This window comes from Musca domestica, unplaced genomic scaffold (genome assembly GCF_030504385.1).
Source record: "Musca domestica strain aabys unplaced genomic scaffold, Musca_domestica.polishedcontigs.V.1.1 178, whole genome shotgun sequence".
In the NCBI taxonomy this organism is placed as follows: Eukaryota; Metazoa; Arthropoda; class Insecta; order Diptera; family Muscidae; genus Musca; species Musca domestica.
In genome coordinates this window covers 757,585-777,701 of record NW_026712236.1, presented here as the reverse complement: position 1 = coordinate 777,701, position 20,117 = coordinate 757,585, and the positions used below count along the sequence as shown (strand labels likewise).

General features: G+C 31.8%; 1 long non-coding RNA gene across 1 annotated transcript in view; it reads left to right on the top strand.

Annotated features, from left to right (window-relative positions):
* LOC101888663 (uncharacterized) overlaps nt 1–20,117 on the top strand; it is a 48,145-nt gene extending 28,028 nt beyond the window's left edge. Inside the window, exon 2 of the long non-coding RNA XR_225670.4 lies at nt 19,349–20,117. This is a non-coding gene — a long non-coding RNA (uncharacterized LOC101888663). The remainder of the gene's footprint in view (nt 1–19,348) is intronic.

Here is a 20,117-nt window from a genome sequence, read left to right as displayed (position 1 = left end):
GGATTTGCCTAAAATTGGTATTTGTAGTTCATAATTGGTTCTAGCTCCGATGGAGGAACATTGTACATATAGGTGCTCATTTGCGTATAACCCCCTTATATCGGTACCTCCCGATGTTCGGTATTTTGATAGTTTTACCACACATTTTTCTACGGATTTGTCTAAAAGTTGATATTTGTAGTTCATTATGCGTTTCAACTCAGGTGGCAGAATATTGAATATCTAGATTCACGTTTTCCAATAGCGCACATATATCAGTTCCATTGGATGTTTCGTATTTTGACGTCTTAAGCCACATTTTCTAATAGGTTTGTGTGAAATTTTAGGTTTTGTAATTCATAATGGGTTCTACAGCCGGTGTCAAAACATTGTCCATATTGGTCCTCGTCATTATAGTCGCATTTACCCATGAAATTATGTAAAATTTGATATTTGAGTATGACCCCCATATATCGGCTCCAACAATTCTCCTACTTATCTTACTAGAGTTTGCAGTTTAAAGTGAGACACTTTTGAATCCGGATATTTTTCCATAAAAAAAATGTTTCTTTACCCAATGGTGGAGGGTATTAGAAGTTCGACCTGGACGAACTTAATGTCATTTTACTTGTTAAAATTCGAATTGCAACATGTCTAAAAAGTTTTAGGCCAATGTTGTTAAATATAAAAAAGAAGAAAATAAAACTTATAACGACAATTAAAAACTCACCAAATTTAAAAAAAACGAAAATCGAAATCATGCCTTTAGTCTAGAAATCAAAATTGGGGAAAATTACCCAAAGTATTTTTAAAAAATCGACGACAAAAAATATTACTCAAACATCCTTACTTTTGCAATTTGTAGACCTTACTTATTTGGATTAAATTACTTTGTGATAAGCCATCGTTTTAATTATTGCAGTAAAATCATCTAATTGTATTAAACTTGTATTTAAAATTTATTAGCTTTTAAAATTAAAACGAAAAAAAGAAACAAAACCAACATTTTGCTTTTTTTCACAGAAATTGATATTCAACAAAAATATAATCTAAACAATTTCAAAACCCATATGGTTAAATATAAATAAAAAACAATAAGAAAATAAACACGTTAACAACAATTAAAAAAAGCCCCTCAAAATTGTAAACAATAATAGCAGCCAGTTTCGTGCTAATCACAATGCATACAAAGGCATGATATCAGATGCGGGGGGAATCACAAAAGGGGGGAATTACCATATGCTTTATTTGAAAACCAAACATATGCATACCCAAATATACATATGTGTGTACACATGTACAAACATGTGTACACACGTATGTATTATTAAGCATATACCTTTTTATTCCCATTTATTGGCTGAGTTAAAACTCGTCATATTTCTTTTTGCTTCGTTTTTTTATGAACGCAGTTTATATTCACATTTAACAAAAAAAAAAAAAAAAGAAAAAAAAAAACGACAAAAAAAGTATCGAAAAAGTTTTAAATAACAGCTTTTTTATTTGACCGGCTGGCTAGACGTCATAGGCTAGCCTAATACCTAGGTAACAACTGTAGCAATTGTGGTAACAACCACAAAACCACAGCAACAACAATCATTGATTTTTATTTAAGTTGTTGTTTTGACGTTTTTTCGTTCGTTTCGTTTATTTATTTACTTTTTTTGGAAATGCCGGGAACAACACAACCAATTGTTACATTAATATTTGCTGCTGCCCATCTTCCCCTTCGGAAAAAAAATTTCTCCCTTGGTTTTGACACGACCTTTCACTGGCCCCTTGCCTTTTTTTTCTTTTTTCCTTCCTTCATTCATTCCCTTCTCTGTCAATTTATGATGTTGCCTCTTGTTTGTTGTTTTGGCATTTTTTTTTTCTTTTTTTGTTTTTATTTTTTGGTTGATTGTTTATAAAGTGAGTTCCAGTTTGTTGTTGTTGTTGTTTTTTTATGTTTCGTTATTTGTTAAGAGATGCATCAGCTGCCGTGGTGTTGTGTTTGTTTTTTTGGTCTTACTGCTGGGAAGATTATTAACAATTTATGTTAAACAAATAGCCATAATATAGACTCAAGTACGTACACATGTAGGTATGCTGTACTGCTAAGAGAGATATGTTTTGACAGACAGACAAACCGACGGACAGACAGGCATACAAGCAGATATTGACTGACAGCGAGATAAACTTGTGTTTATATGGGTAGATATGAACTTTCAAATAAATCTGTGTAGAACATCTGTCAGATACCCTCTTCTTCTTATTGGGGGTGGGGGAGGTTGCGTAGCTTTGCTTGTGCAAAGTGGCGATAGCGATTGAAGATTTTGTGAATTTAGCGTTTGGAAATGTTTATTGAAACATTAAATATTTGAAATTTTAAATCATTGAGTTAATTTACGTTGCTAATGATGATTGAGGTTGTGTTTCTAACAAGGCATGAAAACACGTGGATATTTGAAGTGGGAAGCCCATTGAGAAGTGGTGTATTATTTGTTCCATTCTCACCTAGGGAGGTAGAGTGTCAATCTATCATGTGTTCGTCTCATCCTTACGGCTGCCAAAGATATGCAAAAGGTATCTGATCAAAATACGCCTCATTCAAAAAACTCTTTGAGGTCCTAGGTGTCTTAAGTCGAAATCCGTTTCGGGACATACGAAGTCGATCTAGCCATTTTCATCTGGAGAATTCGATAATCGAATAGAATAACCGGTTCGATTCAAACTTGGCAACACCTGTGAGTAGTTTAATGTGAGCACTTACTTTCCGGTCTTTCTTACAGGGGTCTTAGCACCAGGTGAATTAAATGTGTCTACCAAACTTGGCAATATCATCTATCTCACAGGTCCATCTCTCACTTAGCATCAGGTGAATATTATGTGTCTACCAAACTTGGCAATATTGACATCATACTCCACTCCTTCTGGTACCTCCTCAGCAAAAGTTCTAAACTTTCGGGAAAGAAATCTAATTTAATTGGATTGGATTTATCAGTCTGACTCATCCTGTAGCCACCCTCTCCCTTTGCAAACAGTCTGATTTTCAAAAAACTTTTATAAATGACTACTGAAATAATTGCCCGTCTGACTAAACGCGAATCGACGTCCAGACAAAACGGATGAAGGTAGAAACTTGAAATTTTGCACTAAGTTCAGGCTTAGTGCGTAGGTTTGTGTTAAGGCAGGGTATTTGGAAATTCATACTATAAGTTTACGAAAAGTACTAAAATGGACTAAAAATTTAATACTTTGTATTGGAATAACGGAATTAACTAGAAATTTTGAATAAAAGTCACTGATGGAGTGCACCAAAAGGGTTTTTGAAATTTTTAGTAAAAGTGTACGAAAAGTACTCAAACTTTAATATTTGGTTCAGGACTAACGGAATGATCTAGAATTCTGAAATGAATGAATGAGTTACTGATGTAGTGGTTTTTGGAAATTGGAATTTTAAGGTTACGAAAAGTTTCAAAATGGTACTAAACTTCTAAAATGGTACAATTTGGAATTATGTGAACGGATAGAGGTAAATACTTGCAATTTGGTATGACAATCATGGTTGGAAAGTACGTTTGGTACGTAGGAGTGTGAAATTCTTACAAAAAAGAATAGGGAAAGTACAAAAATGTACTAAAAATTGAATACTTTTCATTCGACAAACAGAATAACGAGAATTCTTATATTTTGAATGAGAGTCACTGATGGAGTGCAGAATAAATTTACCAAGCGGTTTTTGGAAATTCAAACTTTAAAGTTACGAAAAGTGCTAAAATGGTACTAAACTTCTAAAATGTTACCATTTGGTATTATGTGATCAGATAGAGCTTAAAACTTAAAATTTGGTATGAAAATCAAGTTTGGAAAATAGGTTTGATATGTGAAGGTGGTTTTGGAAATGTGTACTACAAGTGCACGAAAAGTACTAATAGTATTATATTTTGTACAATTAGGTGTTGGGTGAAAATATAGTGCTTGAAATGTGTTCATGTGTAGCCTCGAAATATGGAGGTGGTATCGGAAATAAGTACTATAATTATGAACTGTGTAATTGTACTAAGAGTTCTAAATATGTACTATTATTGTGAAATATGTATGATTGTACGAAAATTACTAAATGGTACAATATTTGGCGTTGGGTGAAGTGATACAGAAAACATTCTGAAATTTGCAATGAGAGCCAATAATGGAGTGCAGAATAGATCCACCAAAGAGTTTTTTGGAAATCATTTTGGAAACTTTAAGATTACGAAAAGTGCTAAAATAGTACTAAACTTCTAAAATGGCACAATTTGGTATTAGGTGAACGAATAGAGTTAAACACTTGTAATTTGGTATGAGAATCAAGGTTGGAAAGTAAATTTGATAAATGAAGATGTTTTTGGAAATATGTACTTAGTGTGCGAACTGTACTAAATGGTACTAAATTTGGAACTGTTTGATTTAGGGTGAACGGGTGAAGCTGGAATTTTGAAATTTTGCTGTAGGGTTCCTGTTGTTCGTGGTTGGTTTGTGAGGTGGTTTTGGAAATATTTACTAATTATAAAAAGGACCAAATAATAATGCTTGAAATCAGAAATTTAGTATTTGGGTCACTCTTCATTTTTTGGAAGAAAAGTACTGAATGGTACCTTATTTGGCATTGGTTGAAAGGATAGGGCTGATGTTCAAAAATTTGATGTTGGGGTCTGAGGTGTGGAAGTTGTTTTGGAAATTTGTGCTATAATTGCACGAAAAGTACGAAATGGTACAAAATATGGTATTGGGTGAAGGAAAAAAGCTAAATCCCGAAATTTGGTGGTAAATTTGGAAATGGTACAAAATTTGGTATTGGGTGAAGGAAAAAAGCTAAATCCCGAAATTTCCTATTGTTTTCTCTGTTGGTATCTGGAATTGAGATATGGAGGTTGTTTTGGAAAACGGTACCATAATTGTACAAAAAGTACTAATTAGTACTAACTTTGGTATTGGATGAAGGAATAGAGCTGAAATCCCAAAATTTAATAAATTGTATTACATTTGGTACTGGATGAAAAATCAGAGCTGAAATCACCATATTTGGTGTTGAGGTCTCTGTTGTGGTTAAAATATGGAGGCTCCTTTGGAAATGTATACTATAGTTGTACAAAAAGTACTAAATAATATTGGGTGAAGAAACGGGGCGGAAATCCCGAAATTATGCATGTAGGTATCTGGAAGTGATTTATGAAATGAAATTTTGTTAAAATCTTAAAAATACCGAATATGACCGTTATTTTAGGGTCTATACGACGACGTGGACCTGCATAGGTAGCTTTTGTCATAAGCCATTACAATATTCAAATGCGAAACTTGAAAAAAGATCGGTGAATAATGTAGTTCATACCTAATATAGGGAGGAACCATTATATGGGGGCTATACCAAAACGTGGATCTGCACAGACAATTTTCTGTCATAGGCTGTAGTACCCATTACGAACTTCAACTACCAAATTTGAAACAATTTCGTTGAATAAAGACGCTAAAATCATCAAAATACCGAATATCGGGATGTACCATTATATGGGGGCTATACCAAAATGTGGATCTGCACAGACAATTTTCTGTCATAGGCTGTAGTATTTATTTCGAACTTCAAATACCAAATTTGAAACATTTCCGGTGAATAATGACGGTAAAATCATCAAAATACCCAATATCGGGATGTAGTATTATATGGGGGCTATACCAAAACGTGGACCTACATGTCCCATTTTCAATACCAAAAGTCCTGCAGACCTAATATACATAATATACACTAATTTTATGCTGATCAAAAATATGTATTGTTTATGGGGTCTAAAATGTATATTTCGAGGGGTTATAAACGGAATGACAAAGTTAATATATAAAAAAATGTAAATACGGTGGTAGAGGGTATAAGAAAATTAAATAAGGTATAAAACCTTTAAGGTCTGAAAATTTAGTACGATGTATGAAGTTTTGATAAAAAAAATCCTACACTGAGCAAGTTGTGCCTATTGAGAAATAAATAGGCTTAACTCGAACTGTTGAAGGATTCTAAAATTTTCATGTGGACTTTTCCATATCAGCCTAGTTGGTGTGATTTCCATTTTCGATAGTTACCAGAGGTTGGTGTGTTTACCTCATGTGCGATTATACTAGAGCCGATTCCATGCTCACTTTGGAGCCATCCATTAACACCTTGGTGGTGTATCCGGCAGATTAGGCTGTGAGAAAGACATTATGACCTCAAATCACATAAATGACAAACTCCATTTTCTGATTCTTCATTTCTAAAACCAAAAATCTAATCTTGACCCATTTATGTTGACCATCATTGAAACGAAACAACTTTCTCTCTTTTAAGTCATGGCCACAGTATTTGTCATTAACTGTCGTCAACCACACCTTTCAAGGATATTTGCATCTATGTCACATCGCAAGTAACACTGTTATTTCCGTGAAACAAGTGTCATCACAACTTAAGCATTTACTTCATGGAAATGGAAACGGAAGAAAAGAAAAAAAAAACTGGAAAAATATGTATATTTTCAGTTTTTATTATGATTTCTATTTCAATGCCTAACCGGATCTCCGCCAGCGATTGCAGTGAGCACACAACAATGAAAAAAAGTAACAAAAGCCCTCTAGACACATATCACAATGGGTATCTGTTCTGAAGGCACAGTTAAACATTGCAACAAAATGAACAGCTGTCTTAACTTTTCAAAATTTCTTTCAAATCAAATTTAATTTGAATGAAAAAAAAAATGGAAAAGAATTTCATCTTTAAAATAGAGCCTACAGCTTTAAGAAACCCAAACGTTGGAAAATGAACGCCACTAACCTATTATTTCATTCGGCTCAAATGCATGCCTAGTCTGACTGCCTGCCTGCCTGCCTGTCATTATTAGAGCATCAACAAATGGCCCAAGTGTAGATGGCTGCCAAAAGCAGACAGTCAGCCAGCCAGCCAAGCATTCTCATATGGAATATGCCACAAAAATCGAAAGGTATCTTTTTCTGATTTTATGTCATTTGTGTTGTGTAGCTGGTGGCAAAGTGTGGCAGCAAAAAGACTGAGACGACAACGAAAACTAATGTGAAACGGAGAAACCGAACGAAGAAAAAACACAAACTGGTGCATGACCTCGACAGTATGGTAGTGCTGTTCCAGTACCAGTAATCACCATCATTGTCGATGTGCTTTTTATTCTGCATGCATGGGCCTGTGTGTGTGTCAAATAGTAAACTATGCTTGCAGCCAGAAAAAAACCCATACCTTCTCAGTGGAAAAAAAGCTGCTCGAAAATAGAATGAAAGAATCGAAACGTTACAGAATTCGTCGAACACAATTCAATGAGTTTGTTCCATAAGACCCAACAATTGTTCATTGCACAAAACTAGATTTTATGCTTTAATTTTGTTGTTGCTTTCGCTATCTTAGAGCTATGCCATTGTTGCCTACTGTTTTTCTCAATACGTGCAACCAATAGTTGTAATTTTGTACGTGTGAAATAAATACTTCGTTTGAAATGAGACAGTGGAGCAAACATTTAACTGTGGTTGAACATTTTATAATTAAAAAAACTAACGACCCTTCAATATCACAATTTTAGATCTAAGGTTCTTCGAAAAAAAAACTTAAAAAGCTCCCTGGTTTTGTACTTTAGAATGTCTTGGAATTCCACTATCCTAAAAACAAATGCTAAAATTCATGGCCTACGTAGTCTAAAAATCCTCACCTCAAATATCATGCCTTTGACACAATTCGTAGAAACTAGATCAATTACAAAGACTATAAAGTTTGTGTCCTTAAAAAATCTTATAATTCCACATCCTTCAAAATGCCTTCATGATCGACCTCTCATAAAAATAGGATTTCCTTTACAAATGTATTACAAATCCACGTTCTAAGAAAACACCCCCCCAACAATAAGTATCTTAAAGATTCACGTCCTTTTCGCAGTCTAAAGAATGCACACCCTTTTAAAAGGTCTTAAAACTTAAAATATCCTTAAAATACACGTCTCAGAAACAACATTCATTAAAAAGCCTTCAGTATCATTGTCCTTAAAAAGTCTTCAAATTTCATATTCTTCAAAATGTATTTCTATTAGACCTCCTCTTAAATGGTCTTAAAATGTACTTCCTCTAAACAGTCTCAAATATCTACGTCCTTTACAAATGTATTAACAAAAGTCATACAAATTAACGTCCATTAAAAATATTAAAAATATATTCTAAGCCGTAAAAATATTCTTAAAAAACAACTATGATCGGCCGAGTCTGTACTTTAAACCCCTCCACTATTTGGAAGGAAAATGTACAATTAGGGGTCTGATGGTACCTCATAACATTTTTTTTCACAAATTCTAGTTATGGGGTTTGATGGTACCTCTAAAAATATTCTTTAAGAAACTACGTTTTGGATCTGACGGTACCTCTAAAAATACTCTTACAAATCCTAGTTTAGGGGTTTTGATGATACCTCTAAATATTCTTTAATAAACAACGTTTATGGATCTGACGGTACCTGTAAAAATATTCTTTAAAAATCCTAGTTTAGGGGTTTGATGGTACCTTAAAACATATTCTTTAAAAATCCACGTTTAGGGGTCTAAAGTTACCTCTAAAAATATTCTTTAAAAATCCTAGTTTAGGGGTTTGATGGTACCTTAAAATATATTCTTTAAAAATCCGCGTTTAAGGGTCTAAAGTTACCTCTAAAAATATTACTTAAAAATCCACGTTCATGGGTCTGATGGTACCTATAAATATATTATTTACAAATTCTAGTTTAGGGGTTTGATGGTACCTCAAAAAAATATTCTTTAAAAATCCACGTTTATGGTTCTAAAGTTACCTCTTTAAATATTCCTTAAAAGTCCACATAATGGGTCTGATGGTGTCTCTAAAAATATTCTTTAAAAATCCACCTTTATGGGTCTGATGGTACCTCAGAAAGTATTTCTTAAAAATGCACGTTTATGGGTCTAACGATACCTCTAAAAATATTCTTTAAAAATCCACGTTTATAGGTCTGATGGTACCTGGTGGTAGGTGTGATGGTGCCTTTAAAAATATTCTTTCAAAATTCACTTTTATGGGTCTGATGGTATCTTTAAAAATATTCCTTAAAAATTCACGTTTATATATCTGATAGTACCTCTGAAAATATTCTTAAAAATTCACGTGTTGGGTCTAGGTATGGGTAAAAATGGAACCATGGATCAGACAACCCTTTAAAAAAATTAGTTAAACATCGACGTTTTTAGGGCTCATGGTCCTTCTAAAATATTGGAAGAAATTGTGAGTCTTACGCTCCATTAAACGAAATAATTTAAAAAAAATCACTTTTTTGCTCTGATTTTTCTTAATTTTTAATTTTAATTTCGTTTTTGGTTCTGATGGGCCTTTAAAAATATTTTTCAAAAAAAAAAAAAAAAAAATAAAATAAAAAAATGACAACGTTTATAAGACTAATAGAACTTTAAGAATTCAAAAAAAAAAAAAAATTATGGTTCCGGTGTTTATGGGTTTAAAATATTAAAAAAAAAACTCCCATTGTGTGGATCTTATTGAACTTCCAAAAATAATTTTAAAATTTTCTAATAATAATATTAATGAAATCTAGGTATGGATGCATGGACCATTATATTCGTAATAAATACTCACCTTCCGTAAAACATACTTGTAGGTCTAATTTCATTTTTTTTATTTTATCTAATGTCCCCTAACAGAGTTGTCTCAAACGTCGATCATTATGTCTCTGTTGATCAATGAAAAAATACTCATTAAAAAATCCATGACGGCAACATTAATGGCCAATAAAAAATATTTAAAAAATAGCAAATTTATTAATGTATTTCATTTTTGAAATTAATGTATTTCATTTTTGAAACACCGAAGGTCCTTCAAAAGTTATTTGTAAAAAATCTGAATCTTACCACTGCTAATTTTTATATTCGTTTTTTTTTTCTATTCTTCAACAAGAAACGCCTTATGAAACGGCCTTTGTTATATATGTATATGTGTATGTGCGTGTAACTGTTTTTCTCTAAAGAGAGCGAAACCAATACCGGCAAATTGTGCAGGTCACATATATTCGTGGATGCCACGAAAAAACGTACAAAGTTAAGGAGCAAAACCACGAATTCTACAAAAGAAGGAAAAAAAAAACCAACCTTTGGCAGTAAGAAAACTACTATCCACCAACCAAACAAACGAAATAAAAATTGTCAATAGTTTCTTACCAAACGAATGTAACCAACATAATGACAGTTTTGCTGTTTGTTGCCGGTTTTTGTTGTTGTTGGTTGTTTTCTTATTTGCTCTTATCGTCACTTCTGAAATACTATTTGGTTGGGTTTGTCGCGTTTTTCTGACTTTGCTGGCATTCGAAGTTGGTTGGTTGACAATTTGCTACGTTACGTTCTCTTTCTATTTTGGGCCTGGAATCTATTGACAACAGTAGCAGTTGTTAGCGTTTTTTGGTTTAACATTTTTATTTTTTCGTTTTTTTTAATTCTCTTTCGTTTGTGGTGTTGTAAATAAAACTCTCATTGTCAGTTGTTGTTGGCTTTTTTATTTAAGTTTTGCAAATTTATTTTTTTTTCTGGCCAGACATTCAAACATATTGAAATGAAATGAAAGAAAACAACAGACTTTCTGTCGTTAACAAGAAACAGAAACCTTAACGGTTTAATTTTAGTTTTACCAAAAGTTTTACTTAACTCGGTTTTTTTTTCTTGACGAAAAGTTAAGCGACACACAGGCGAACAAACTAAACGACTAAGTTTACTTTTTTTGGTGTTGTATACTGCAGCACACATTTCCATTTTTCGCTTGCATTCATTTCAAAAACCTCCAAACTTTTGTAATTTTAAAGATTTCTTTTCGGCGCCCTACCAAAAAGTAACCCTCCATTGAAGCGGAGCAAAAGGAAAGGAGGCAAAGAGAAGGCGTTGGTACTTTTACATTAAACTTCAAAAACTAGCAAAACATTTAAATAGGCCATCAAGACCCTACGGCTAATTTTTTTAATGGTGATTAGAAGTTTATATTCGGTTCGGATTTATTGATGAAAGTCTTGCAGGGTGGGAAAGTAGTCATGGAATTAAAATCAGATTTATGGTTATCTTTAAAAATGTTGCTATCAAAATTGTGGTGGTGGCAATGGATAGGGAGGCTGACTTTAGGGAAAGTAATTGCTTGTGTAAAGTAAAAAAAAGATACATCTAAAAACATTAAAAAAAAATCCACGTTTGGTAACTCTAAAAATATGTTTAAAAAATCCACGTTTGGTAACTCTAAAATATTTTTAAGAAATCCACGTTTGGTAACTCTAAAATATTTTTAAGAAATCCACGTTTGGTAACTCTAAAAATATGTTTAAAAAATCCACGTTTGGTAACTCTAAAATATTTTTAAGAAATCCACGTTTGGTAACTCTAAAATATTTTTAAGAAATCCACGTTTGGTAACTCTAAAAATATTTTTAAAAAAATCCACGTTTGGTAACTCTAAAAATATTTAAAAAAAAATCCACGTTTGGTAACTCTAAAAATATTTAAAAAAAAAATCCACGTTTGGTAACCGTAAAAATATTTGTAAAAAATCCACGTTTGATAACTCTTAAAATATTTTTTAAAATAATCCACGTTTGGTAACTCTAAAAATATTTTTAAAAAATCCACGTTTGGTAACCCTAAAAATATTTAAAAAAAACCACGTTTGGTAACCCTAAAAATATTTAAAAAAATGCACGTTTGGTAACCCTAAAAATATTTTAAAAAAATGCACGTTTGGTAACTCTAATAATATATTTTTTTAAAAATATCCACGTTTGGTAACTCTAAAAATATTTTTAAAAATCCACGTTTGGTAACTCTAAAAATATTTTCAAAAATCCACGTTTGGTAACTCTAAAAATATTTTTAAAAATCCACGTTTGGTAACTCTAAAAATATTTTTAAAAATCCACGTTTGGTAACTCTAAAAATATTTTTAAAAATCCACGTTTTGTAACTCTAAAAATATTTTTAAAAATCCACGTTTGGTAGCTCTAAAAATATTTTTAAAAATCCACGTTTGGTAACTCTAAAAATATTTTTAAAAATCCACGTTTGGTAACTCTAAAAATATTTTTAAAAATCCACGTTTGGTAAATCTAAAAATATTTTTAAAAAATCCACGTTTGGTAAATCTAAAAATATTTTTAAAAAATCCACGTTTGGTGAATCTAAAAATATTTTTAAAAAATCCACGTTTGGTAAACCTAAAAATATTTTTAAAAAATCCACGTTTGGTAAATCTAAAAATATTTTTAAAAAATCCACGTTTGGTAAATCTAAAAATATTTTTAAAAAATCCACGTTTGGTAAATCTAAAAATATTTTTAAAAAAATCCATGTTTGGTAAATCTAAAAATATTTTTAAAAAATCCACGTTTGGTAACTCTAAAAATATTTTTAAAAAATCCACGCCTGGTAACTCTAAAAATATTTTTAAAAAATCCACGTTTGGTAACTATAAAAATATTTTAAAAAAATCAACGTTTGGTAACTCAAAATATATTTTCAAAAAAAAATCACGTTTGGTAACTCTTAAAACATTTAAAAAAATCAACGTCTGGTTACCGTAAAAATATTTTTAAAAGAAATCCACGTTTGGTAACCCTAAAAATATTAAAAAAATTCACGTTTGGTTAACCTAAAAATATTTTTTTAAAAAATCCACGTTTGGTAACCCTAAAAATATTAAAAAATACACGTTTGGCAACCCTAAAAATAAAAAAAAAAAATAACGTTTGGTGACTTTAAATATATTTTAAAAAAATCCACGTTTGGTAACTCTAAAAATATTTTTAAAAATCCACGTTTGGTAGCTCTAAAAATATTTTTAAAAATCCACGTTTGGTAACTCTAAAAATATTTTTAAAAATCCACGTTTGGTAACTCTAAAAATATTTTTAAAAATCCACGTTTGGTAAATCTAAAAATATTTTTAAAAAATCCACGTTTGGTAAATCTAAAAATATTTTTAAAAAATCCACGTTTGGTAAATCTAAAAATATTTTTAAAAAATCCACGTTTGGTAAATCTAAAAATATTTTTAAAAAATCCACGTTTGGTAAATCTAAAAATATTTTTAAAAAATCCACGTTTGGTGAATCTAAAAATATTTTTAAAAAATCCACGTTTGGTAAACCTAAAAATATTTTTAAAAAATCCACGTTTGGTAAATCTAAAAATATTTTTAAAAAATCCACGTTTGGTAAATCTAAAAATATTTTTAAAAAATCCACGTTTGGTAAATCTAAAAATATTTTTAAAAAAATCCATGTTTGGTAAATCTAAAAATATTTTTAAAAAATCCACGTTTGGTAACTCTAAAAATATTTTTAAAAAATCCACGCCTGGTAACTCTAAAAATATTTTTAAAAAATCCACGTTTGGTAACTATAAAAATATTTTAAAAAAATCAACGTTTGGTAACTCAAAATATATTTTCAAAAAAAAAATCACGTTTGGTAACTCTTAAAACATTTAAAAAAATCAACGTCTGGTTACCGTAAAAATATTTTTAAAAGAAATCCACGTTTGGTAACCCTAAAAATATTAAAAAAATTCACGTTTGGTTAACCTAAAAATATTTTTTTAAAAAATCCACGTTTGGTAACCCTAAAAATATTAAAAAATACACGTTTGGCAACCCTAAAAATAAAAAAAAAAATAACGTTTGGTGACTTTAAATATATTTTAAAAAAATCCACGTTTGGTAACTCTAAAAATATTTTTAAAAAATCCACGTTAGGTAACTCTACAAATATTCTTTAAAAATCCACGTTTAAGGTTTAAAGTTACCTGTAAAAATATTCATTAAAAATCCACATTTAAGGGTCTAAAGTTGCCTCTAAAAATACTCATTAAAAATCCACATTTAAGGGTCTAAAGTTAGCTCTAAAAATACTCATTAAAAATCCATATTTAAGGGTCTAAAGTTAGCTCTAAAAATATTCTTTGAAAATCCACGTTTATAGGTCTAAAGTTACTTCTAACAATATTCTTAACAATCCACGTTTATGGGTCTAAAGTTACCTCTAAAAATATTCCCTAACAAACCACGTTTAAGGGTCTAAAGTTACCTCTAAAAATAGTCTTTAAAAATTCAGGTTTAAGGGTCTAAAGTTACCTCTAAAAATATTCTTTAAAAATTCACGTTAAATGGTCTAAAGTTACCTCTAAAAATATTCTTTAAATATCCACGTTTAAGGGTCTAAAGTTAGCTCTAAAAATATTCTTTAGAAATCCACGTTTAAGGGTCTATTCTTTAAAAATCCACGTTTAAGGGTCTAAAGTTAGCTCTAAAAATATTCTTTAAAAATCCACGTTTAAGGGTCTATTCTTTAAAAATCCACGTTTAAGGGTCTATTCTTTAAAAATCCACGTTTAAGGGTCTAAAGTTAGCTCTAAAAATATTCTTTAAAAATTCACGTTTAAGGGTCTAAAGTTACCTCTAAAAATATTCTTTAAAAATCCGCGTTTAAGGGTCTAAAGTTAGCTCTAAAAATATTCTTTAAAAATTCACGTTAAAGGGTCTAAAGTTACCTCTAAAAATATTCTTTAAATATCCACGTTTAAGGGTCTAAAGTTACCTCTAAAAATATTGTTTAAAAATCCACGTTTAAGAGTCTAAAGTTAGCTCTAAAAATATTCTTTAAAAATCCACGTTTAAGGGTCTAAAGTTAGCTTTAAAAATATTGTTTAAAAATCCACGTTTAAGGGTCTAAGTTAGCTCTAAAAATATTCTTTAAAAATCCACGTTTAAGGGTCTAAAGTTACCTCTAAAAATATTCTTTAAAAATCCACGTTTAAGGGTCTAAAGTTAGCTCTAAAAATATTCTTTAAAAATCCACGTTTAAGAAAAATCCACGTTGACCACCTATGGGAGGTATTGTTTGAGTTATACCTCCCAAGTAACAATTTGCTTGTCACCCTTCTATTTTAATATTACTCAAGACACTAAAGCCCACCACAATTCCTTCCATAATGTTTTTTTTTTTTTTTTGGTGTGAATCCCTTCAAGGGACGACAGCACGTGTTTAACACTCCAAATGCTGCCGCATTTCCTACTTACGAAGTTAATCTGTTTTTAAAAGAAAGTTTTCACATTTCATTTCCTTACTTGACGTCAATTCTGGTTGTTAATGTTAGCCCTAATTACAATTGGGCCTTAAACTGTGTAAAACTTCTTCCATTTCGCCTTCGCCGTCAGACACGAACATGAGAAGAAAACTTTCTAAAGAGCTATTCTTAAAATTCCAAAAATAAACTTTTCTTACTCGGTCATTACGACGAACTTATTATTGTTTGAATACGGCGAACAATAATTTAAAAATTTAATCAAGCAATTTGTTTTGTTCTCTGCCTCTCTCTCATTTTTACATCCAGTAATTTAGGCTCTTTCGGTGGAGTTGGAAAATTAACCGTAATATTTTGAGAGGAGAAAAATTTATAACGAAATTAATTAAAACAACAACAAAAACAGAATAACCGAATTTATAATAAAGTCACGTCCATCAGGAAGGAGCGGACGGATAGACGGTCGCTTGGACTCATGAATTTTTATTTTTGTCAGCTTTTCAATATCAGGTGTTAAAGAAATTGAAATGAATTAAAAATAAAGTTACACCAAAATAATTATAAATTACTTGAAATTGTGACAAAGTATGTAATTACCGTCGTACCTGCAGGTGTTTGAACTTTTTTGTTTTGGTGTTACAGAAAGATATTATATTCTGTCCTGTTACGGGTTATTTGTAACAAAAATAAGGTTATGTCATTTTTATAAAGGGTAATTCTTGCGATGACTCTCAAGTTTTTGTTGCTGGCGGGAAGTTTTAAGTTATTATGCATCATTAGTGGGGCATTGTCGGAGAAAATTTAGATATCACAAAGAGGAAAATGGAAGAAAACCATAATAAATAATCCTCAATCCTCAACCATAATAAATAATCAAGAATATGAAGAATTTTGAAAATAATATTTATTCATCACCCTAAAGGCTCAACCCTTGGAGACGTATTGGTCACATGGATTAAGGAAGGAGCTATATTAAAAAGCTCTAACCAGGGCAATAATCGGTGATTGAATAAAAATGACTGACTGACTGACTGACTGACTAAGAACCAACGCCCAGACGACACGGCTAAGCTAGAATCTTGAAATTGTGCACGAGGATCAGTTCTGGCGTGTGATAAGGCTGAGTTTTGGCAACTCGTATTAAAAGGATACGCAAAGTACTAAGATGTACTAAAAATTAATACTTTGTTTGGACAAACAGAATGAGCCAAAATTTGGAATAAGAGTCACTGATGTAGTACTGAAGGGTTTTTGGAAACTCGACCTTTATAGTTACGAAAAGTCCAAAAATGACACTAAACTTTTATATTATTACCATTTGGTACTTTCTGAGCGGCTAGAGCTTAAAAATTGTGAAAAGTACTAAGTGGTTCTGAATTGAGTATTGGAATAGGGCTGGAATCCCGAAATTGTATATTGAGCTCTCTATTGGTATCTGGATTGGACCTCTGGTAGTGGTTTTGCAAATGCGTCAAAAAGTACTAAATGGTACTAGTTTTCCAACACTATTGTTGCCTAGGATGGAGAGCTGTAGATTGTTTTGGATATGATACTAAATTTGGTATTGGGTAAAGGTATGGACCTGAAATTCTAAAATTTGATACTGAGGTCACAGTTGGAGTCTCTGGTGGTTTTGGCCGTGTGTGCTATAAGTTTTTGAAAAGTAGTTAGAGGTACTTTTAGAGCATACACATGGAGAGTACTTAAAAGTGCTAACACGAACTGTTAGATTTTTCGCTGACGGAGTAGCGGGCACGTGCTAATCCTGTATATATTACGAATAATGTCCGAATTTAAAAAAAATTTGTTTTTAAAGCGGACTTTTTAAGGATATTTTCTCAATGATCTCCAGTCCAAAATATAGTTGATTTCTTTAGAAAATATTCTTAAGATCCTTTAGGTCGATCATCGTTGATTTTATGAAATATTCCTAGGGATCTGGACATACGAATTTTTGGATAATATGTTTTTAAGGGCCAACAGGTAACAACATTGGGTTTTATTGAGGATAATTTTCTAATGACAGTAGTAAGTATAACTCTTGCTCTAGAGTACTTGGGATTCTCTATCAGAAGCCTTCTATAATAGAACCTATAGCCATGATAAGATCAAGTGATTCCCATTAAAAGTCTTGATGAAAGCTAGAGATTGTCTTTGAGAAGACCTAGAGATTTTCTATAAAAAGGATTGGAGTTTTTCAATGCTAGAACTTGAAGATGTTCCATAAAAAGACCCCAGAGGTCCTTTCTGCGAAGTCGTAGAGTTGTCTTCTACGAAAAGAACTTATGGAATAGAGTTCTTCAATTAGAAGATCTTGTAGGCTTTGTGGAGGAAGGTCTGGAGATCTTCTATAAGACGACATAACGGTTCCAGAATTTAGTGTTCTGGTACGACGAGACCATGGAGAAGACGTAGAGATCTCCTAACAGGAAACCTTGAGAAATTCTAGAAGAGCTTGTGGCATTAAAGGATCCAATCGAAGCTCAACATAACTTTTATTAAAACGAACTAGAGTTTTTTTGTTTTATTTCATGAGCAAGAGGCTTTCAATAAGAAGATCCAAAGGCATTCTGTAGGATGACCGAGAGTTGTAGAACAAATCTTGTGATTGGGGTGGTGTTCTATGAAGAAGTTTTGATTTTTCTAAGTTAAGACTGTGAGACGATCTTCTTATTACCTATTGGTGTTCTATGTGAAGTCCGAGCGGTCTACTATTAGAATTCTTGTTTTCTTTGAGGAGGCCTAGTGGTCTTCGGTGACTTTTATGAGAAACCCTATTGGTCCTCTATTTGTTGATATTTTGAAAGTTACTCCGATTGTCTTCTTTGCGAAGATAATATTCGTTGATGATATTTTATGAGTAGAGCCTGTTTTCTTCTATGGGAAAAGGTAGTGATAGTCTTTAGGACAAAGTCCTCTGGGTTTGCTATGAGATAACCTCTTGATTTTCTAAAAGAAGAGCTATTGGTCTTCTGTGAAAAAAAAACTCTTTTTTGGTCTTTTAGGTGATTATTAGCTTTTTCACAGAAAACTTACAGTTGTTTTCATTACAGACATGAACACCTCATAGAACTCCTCATTCTGTAGGTACTTGGTCTTTTATCGCATGGCCTGCTGGAAGATACCCTTATGGTCTTCTTTGGCAGGAACTCTTCTTTGAGAAGTCCTCTTGGTTTTCTAAGGTAAATCTACCAGATACTTTTTTTCTTCATGGGAAGGGATAATGATATTTTCGAAGACCATGACCTCTTCTGTGAGGCAATCTCTGGATTTTCTATAAGAAGGCCTGTTGGTCTTTAATGAAATTACCATTATTCTTTTTCTTGAGGTATTCTATTTGGAACACTGTTGTTCTTTTAAGTGGCCTAGTGAACTTTTATGCAAAGACCTCCTGATTTTATTTGAGTTGTCTGTATCTGTTATGAAAATACCTGGGAGAAGACATGCCGTGGGAGATAATATTAGACGTTTAAGAGAAAACCTACGCGTACTTTGTAAGAAATGGTAGGTCAGATTGACCGTTTAGGAGAATACCTATGGACATTTTATAAGAAATGGTAGCGGCCTTCAAAGATAAATCTGATTGGCCTTTTTCGGGAAAATGTTTTAGGGAGGATACACAAGGCTTTTTTGGCCAATTATTAAAAGGCATTGATTTTCTTTGAGAATACCGAGTGGTATTTTGGAAGAAGACCTCTTGGTTGTCTGTGGGAAGATCTATTTTTGACCACTGTGTTTTCTATGAAAATTCAATTTTATGGCCCACAGGGTCGGCTATTGGTTATTTCCGTGAATTCTCTTTCGATGTGTTATATTATCAGCCGTGTGACTCAAAGAGACACGTAGGTAACACCTTTCTCTACATAACCACACATAATCTTAAATTACTTGTGCAAATATTCCATACTGAAATGGTAAAAATTAACAGAAAAATCAACGTTCATTTGTCTGTCTACTTTTTTGGGCTCTTCGGAAATGTGATAATTCAATTCCATAGAAACTGATCATTTCACACGTTTTATATTTGCAATTCATTGCCATTTTAGTATCTGCCGTATTATGATTAAGTGCAAAAATTAATAAAAACTTGGTTTTTGTCTGGCATTTGTTGCTAGCGTCATATTACCTTCACTTTTATTTGCCCAGCAAAATATTTGTTGTTCTTTTTTGGATTTTTTGGAATTCGTATTTTTTTAACTATCAATTTATTACCATTCTAAACTTTCTTTTTTTTCGTGTCTTCTTTTTTTTTGCAGAAAAAATACTTTCCATTGTTGAGAATTTGATGGGACAGCACGTTTTGCCAACACTCTCCACCTGTCCGACTGGCGACGCGGCGTTAGTGAATTCGATTTACTGGCCATCGAAAAAAAGAAGAGAATTATAAATAATAATCACCTGCAGTTTGAATATTACTAATCGAAAAAAAGAGGAATATATGAGACGTCATTTTTCGGTTTGGGGTTTATTTTTTATTGACTTTTTGAAAAAAAAAAAACAAACCCTACAAAAATTTCAATTCCATTTCAATCAATTTGCAAAAAAAAGAAACGTGTAAAAAGCCATCGACGTATTCGAAAGCGGCGGCGGCGATGACAATGAACTACAAAATCCAACTTCAAAACCGCTAAGCAAAAAAAGCGAAAGAAAAAAACAAAAGTGAAAATAAATTCAATTTGCATAATTCTGATTGAAAACAAAAAAAAAAAAACAAAAAAAAAAACAAAAAAAAAAAAAACACAGAAAGAAACGAAAATAACAACAACAAAAAATTGTGTTATTTGTGTGTGTTCGCGGTTTATTAGAGAACGTTGTGTCTATGTTTTCGTGTGATTTTCGCGCCCAGAAATTAAATTTAATTTTGTTGATTCTTTGAGCGCAGGAAAATCAAATAGAAAAATCAAAAATAAAATAAATTGTAAAGCAATTGTTGTGCGTACGTCTGTGTGTGTGTGTGTGCGTGTAAACTGGAATCCCATTACCATGCAACAATAATTGTGGAAACTTCTGCCAACGTTCTGGCAA